Here is a 6765-nt window from a genome sequence, read left to right on the forward strand (position 1 = left end):
ATTTTGCTTCAATTATATCTGTTAACCTGAATGAACATTATTTCCAACCAGTTATGTATGTGTGTGTGTGTGTGTGTGTATATATATATATATATATATATATATATATATATATATATATATATATATATATATATATATATATATACATACATACATACATACACACACACACACACACACACACACACACACACACTCACCGGCCACTTTATTAGGTACACCTGTCCAACTGCTCTTTAACGCAAATTTCTAATCAGCCAAACACACCAGCAACTCAATGCATTTAGGCATGTAGACATGGTCAAGATGATCTGCTGATGTTCAAACCAAGCATCAGAATGGGGAAGAAAGGTGGTTTAAGTGACTTTGAACTTGGCTTGGCTGTTGATGCTAGACGGGCTGGTCTGAGTATTTCAGAAACTGCTGATCTACTGGGATTTTCACGCACATCTATCACTAGGGTTTACAGAGAATGGTCAGACAAAGAGAAAATAACCAGTGAGCGGCAGTTCTGTGGGCGTAAATGCCTTGTTGATGCCAGAGGTCAGAGGAGAATGACCACACTGGTTCGAACTGATAGAAAGGGAACTTTCTGATTTTTCTTGGCACACTCTGGGCTCGTTAGAACTAATTGAGCATTATGTCAACATCACAGCCTATCTTGGAATTGTTGCTGACCATGTCCATCCCTTTATGACCAGAGTGTACTATCTTCTAATGGCTACTTCCAGCAGAATAATGCGCCATGTCTTAAAGCGCGAATCATCTCATACTGATTTCTGGAAAATGACAATGAGTTTAAATGGCCTCCACAACCACCAGATCTCAACCCAATAAAGCACCTTTGGTATGTGGTGGAACGGGAGGTTCATATCATGGATGTGCAGCCGACAAATCTGCAACAACTGCCTGATGCTATCATGTCAATATGGAGCAAAAATCTCTGAGGAATATTTCCAGTATCTTGTTGAATCTACGCCATGAAAGATTAAGGGAGTTCTGAAGGCAAAATGGGGTCCAACCCGTACTACTAAGGTGTACCTAATAAAGTGACCGGTAAGTGTGTATGTGTGTATCTATCTATCTATCTATCTATCTATCTATCTATCTATCTATCTATCTATCTATCTATCTATCTATCTATCTCATAGCAGTGTACTACAGAGATCTGTGTTGGTGTAATAAGCAATAATTTGAGAAATTGGTAAACAAAAATCAATCAACACATCCTTCCATCCATCCATCCATCCATAAAAACATGCTGGGTTCCAAAATTTCTTCATGTTGTCCCAACACAAATAGATTAAATTAAACTTTAATTGTTTTTACAAATTTAAGTTGATTGAACACAAAACAATTAAGTTGTCCAAAAAAAAAAAAACAACTCAAGAATTGTGTTGATTTAGGTGATTTTAAATAAGTAGTTTGAACAAGCAGCATATTTTTTGAGTTAGTCTTTCTATCTATTTTCCTTTCTGTCTATATTCCTGTCTTTCTGTTTTTTTTTTTTATACATTTGATTAGATATAGATGTTTTGACTTTAACTAATAAAAACTAATATTAGGGCCTAGTCATGGTTGAAGGCCTCTTATTTATATTAAACAAAATAGAAATAGAAAATTAGTTTTCGTGAAAATTTAATGCTGTAATCATGAACAGAATGAATGCAATTTTTCAAGTTAGCTAAAAACCCAGCAGACAATTTGCTCTAATTTTTTTTTAAGCAAGGTTATGTTAGAAAAACTAGTTTTTACAATAGACTGTAAAATGTGTTCACCTGACATTTGCACTGAATTATCCAGAAGATTTATTTCTTCTGTGACCTGCTTGAAATAAGACAAAAATGTCGAGATGTCAGTCTGTGGGCTAAAAGTGATCTATAGCAAGATAAGTCTGCTGAATAGTAATAGTTCAGCTTGTGTGGAAATGGAGTTTAACCTGTACTGAAGCGGGAACAGTGTGTCTTCAGGAGTCCTGGATGAATGAAGGCTTTCTCCTGTAAGTTACTTCAGGGACAGTTTCTCCAGGGTTGTCTTGTCAAATCTTCCTCCTTTCACTCACTCTTTCTCTCGGTTTTCTTTTCCGTCTCTCTCGTCATTTCTTGATAGCCTACGTGTTCTCATATCAAGGTCAGATTCGTTATATTGCTCTCTTAAAATTCTGCTATCCAAAAATACCCTCGCGAGAATCGATATGTCTGGGTCAAACTGAACAACATTGCAGAAGTTACGTCGTTATTTACCTCACGTATCATTTGCGTTCGTCTTCCGGCGTCATACTTTATCATCTTCAAATGTGTTTAGATAAGTTAATAAAGAATAAAAATGCCTCTAAATCACCTGTGGTATCTGAAATACCAATAATAGTTGTTCTAGTATGTTATTAGGACATAACGTCATCTGACTAGCACGTTTGCCTCAAGTTATTCGCGCCATTTATGTTGGTTCTGTTGTGGCTAATTCTCATGAATACGTTTGTGGCTAAGGAAAGTTGGATTTGTAGACATACTGTATTGGTAAGTGGCATGCTCACTTAATCTTCTCGTAAGTAAACTAGAAGAAATACTACTTTAAAACGTTTTTAGATTTATTTTCTATTATTTTTAATATAAATGCACCTTATTCATCAATGGTATCTGAAATGCTAATATTTGGTATCTGATACAGTATTCGCCTGACTAGCATGACCTGATTTTTGGCGCCATGTATGTTAATTTGGAATTACATGTTTGTGGTTTTGTTAGTTTTTGTTTAGTTTTTGTTTTTAGTTTTAAACTTTATTACTCCAATTAGTAAATTAATAATAATCCAATTTGGGGCAATTCATTCCCTAGCCAGGCTGGGACCCCAGCCAAAACCAGCTATGTCCAGCTTAAACCAGGCTGGTCAAGCTGGTTTTAGCTGGATTTAGCTGGTCATTTTCCAGCTTGACCAGCTAAGACCAGGCTGGAAATGGCTTGAAACCAGCCTGGAAGTGGCTAAACCCCTCTAAAACCAGCCTGGTCGACCAGGTTTAAGCTGGATTTTTTAGCAGGGTTCCGACATGGTGTTGCTCCACATAGCCAACAGTATAACGAGAATGACACACTTAACACTATAAACATCAACACTTAACAACAGGTACAAAAAAACCCAATAATAATCCAATAACTACATTTATAATGTAACCTAATTGCTTCAGGCACAAAAGTAAATTTATAACGATTTGTAGAACATCTTATTGTCCTTAGTCGTCGACCAAGGGGTATACACTCAAAATGTTTATTTAGGTGGTGTGTGCTGTCTTCTATTATTTAATGTGCCATCCTCAACACCTGCTGTTTGTAATAGTATGCAAGACTTCGCAGGGGAACTCCCAAAATCTTTGAGCACAAATTAACGATGCCTTGAAGACGATTCTTGTTTTTTATCGACGGTGAAGAAAACCAGCAAATAAAGGAAAAAGACAAAATACTTTCAATAAATGAATTGTAAAAGGTCTTAAGAATAACTTTCTCTACATTAAAAGAGTTGAGATTCCACAATAAAAACAATCTTTGATGAGCCTTATTAATAATAGTATGTGTATTTTGATCAAATTTCAACCTGTTGTCAATTATTGTTCCTATAGGTACCTATATTCCTCCACAATCTCGAGCTGTGTGTCATTGATTAGCACCCTTTGGAGAGCAAATGTTTTTTTTTGCCAAAGTTAATGAGAGTTTTTTTTTTTTTTTTGGTTTTTGACACATTCAGGTCTAGTCTCCTTTTATTACACCTTGAGATAAAATAATGCAGGACTGAACCATATTCCTGGTCTGAGTGAGTAGGAATTCGGTTCAGTCCTGCGTGATTTCATCTCATGGTGTGATAAAATGAGACTAGACCTTAGGAAGATTAATTTGGAGCTACATAAAGGTAAGTAGACACATTCTTTATCTTTTCCTAAGTAAATTAGAAAACACCCAAGTTAAAATGATCTACCTTCTGTGTAACTTTCTAGACTTATTATCTGCACAGACAGAAGATTCGTTGGATAGAGACAAGATTAATTAAATATCAAGTTTAACAACTATAGTGAGACGCGATCCAGCAGCACATCCTTGATAATCTGTACGACGTGCACTGCTCTCTGGGGTTTTGTGCTCAAAGTACCCAATCAGGGTTCAACGCTAAGGATTTTTTCTACTGATCTGACCGGGCCAGTGAGTTAGATTTTTACTTGCCCTGCCGAAATTTTTACTGGCCCCACCAAAAAAAAAGAAGGGAAGTTAATAGCTTTTTTTAGCCACATATATTAAATGATGTGTCAAAAATAACGTCTGTGAATCTAGCATTTCAATACTTAAAAAAGTTAATAAATGGTTAATGAGCAAAATTTTAAGTGTTATGCAAACAAACAGAGCCGTATGGCAAATGTGGAGGGGTTTCATTGCAGTTCGAAATTATTTAACAAAAGGTGGCTGACTTGCCAAGCTGACGGCAAACTGTGCAAAACATCACTTCATTTATTTGTCGTGTTAATCCCACGTAAATGTCTGCTTCCAAGACGTCAGGAACATGACATTTTCTTTTAGCCTTATACTGTGATGTTGTCACCATGTTGCCGTTTCTTCGTTGTACTGATTGTCACCAGGTTATGGGGAAAAACAGCATGCTCAAAACATCGAGAGGAACCGAAAAGCAATATAGTATCTATGACATCACAGAGAAGATAGCATTTAAAGACTTAAAAACACAAACTTAAAAAGCACGCAATTGACAAAAAGTTGCAGGCAAATTAAACTTTAGTGACAAGGCAGCACTGTCCCATTCGGGCCAGTAATGACCCTGTCTACTGTCCCAGGTGTCTCTCACGCTGGCCCTAGGCCACCGGGCAGTCCTTATTGTTGAGCCCTGCCCAATAATACCCAGCTGACTGCTCAAGCTCAGATGCGCTTGTATGCTGCAGCGCATGCCTTTCTGTGTGGTCACGTGATGTGCGTTTTCAGCAATATACTGTGGAGAGAGGGTTTTTCAGAAATGCTAGATGAAACGCCAGTGTGAACGTGGATCGTTTTCATCCTAAAATGCCGTTTTAAAACTAAGATGTATTAGTGTAAGCGGGGCCTAATGTGTAATCTCGCGAGCGGGTTGCTACTGCAACGGGGGCGGGGCAGAGGATCGCAATGCCGGCTCAGCATCGTGATGATGGCATCAACTGTCGACCCAACCCTACTAGCAAGTAATTAAGGTGGCCGTTATTTACTCTTGTGACTCGTGTTGTAGTTAACGTTAGTTCATCGTTAGTACGTGCCTTAACTTATCATTAATTCATATTAATGTTTAGTTTACATATGAATACATCATTATTTATGTACTGTTATTGTAAAGTATTACCGATAACTCTCATGAGAATGCGTTTGTGGTTTAATGAAATTGGATTTGAAGCAGCATTAAGGTAAAAAAATAGACATTTATCTTCTTGGAAGTGAACTCAATTCACTCCCTTTTGTGTTTAACTTTATATTTAACTTTTTTTTTCACACACCACAGCAGGAGCTCTTGGAGAAACCGGATTTTTTCTTTCTTCTTCTTGTTTCTGACGAAACCTGTTGAGATGTGACATTTTCACGAAAAGCTTCTTTCTTTTTTTTTTTTTGGCATTTCCTTCAAAGGCCTATTCACCAATGTTATTAACGAGGGCCGTTTTAAGCCCTTGCTGCTGGTAAATTGGGTTTTCTGAAAGGAGATTCCTGTGTGTAGAGTCTATTTTGGGAAGCGGTGGTGACCCACGAGTAGGGGAATGACAGGAGGGTCGTTCTTCAAGGAAAGAGGTAAAAAATATAACCTTTTCATACATCACAGAATAAAAGGATTCATTACATTATGATTTGGGAAAAACCAAGGAGGATCCTAACAGAGGTTTGGAGGAGAAGCTGTTCTAATCACAACTAGTAAATAGTTGGTTTTAGTACCATAGTATTAACTGCAACCATAAACAGTGACTACGTTTGCATGGATATCAGTAATCTAATTATTTACCTTAATCTGAATAAGACTATAATGTGATGAAGGTGTTTGCTTTTTGAATGTTCATTTCATGATACTGTTTTACATGTTATAGCACATATTTTGATTAATGCCATTGCGTCACTGCATTATCCACGTTTCCTCATGTAATTTAATGGTGTTTAATTTTTAGCTTCTCGACTTGTATTTATTTACTTATGCTTCAACACCAGCCTTAGACATTTGGGGTCGTAACATAAATTGGGGGCTCATCCGGGATATGAACCCAGGACCTCTAGTTTTTCCTGGTAGGAAGAGGTCAAATTTGAATTTTTACTGTTGATCATGAGTTACAGTGCAAAAAGTTTATAGATTTTATTTGGAGTATAGTGTGAGAGTGTAATGCTGCGTTTACACCAGATGCTGAAGGGCGGATAAATCGCGCAAATCGCTGCATGAAAATTTTGAGTTTACTCACTTCACACGTCAAATCCGCTTCATTCGCGCATCAAATTCCCCTAAGAACAGACGCGGATTCGCGTGATGGGCAGGGCTTCTGTCTGCCCGGTGACTCTAGCTTCATTGCTAAATAGCTCGCATGGATTTTATGAAGAAAATAACAGTGTTTATATGTTTTATGAAGGCTGAAAAACAGTGCCGATACGTTTTGGGCCGTGTCTGAGTCCACTACATTCTTTCAGAGGTGCATCCAGCTCTGTGAGCTAATAACTCCTCCAGAAACTTAACCTGGATGATGGAGGCTTTCAGCGGTGCTTCTGACTGAGCCGAGCC

Source organism: Danio rerio, chromosome 25 (assembly GCF_052040795.2).
Source record: "Danio rerio strain M-AB ecotype USA chromosome 25, GRCz13ab, whole genome shotgun sequence".
Taxonomy (NCBI): domain Eukaryota; kingdom Metazoa; phylum Chordata; class Actinopteri; order Cypriniformes; family Danionidae; genus Danio; species Danio rerio.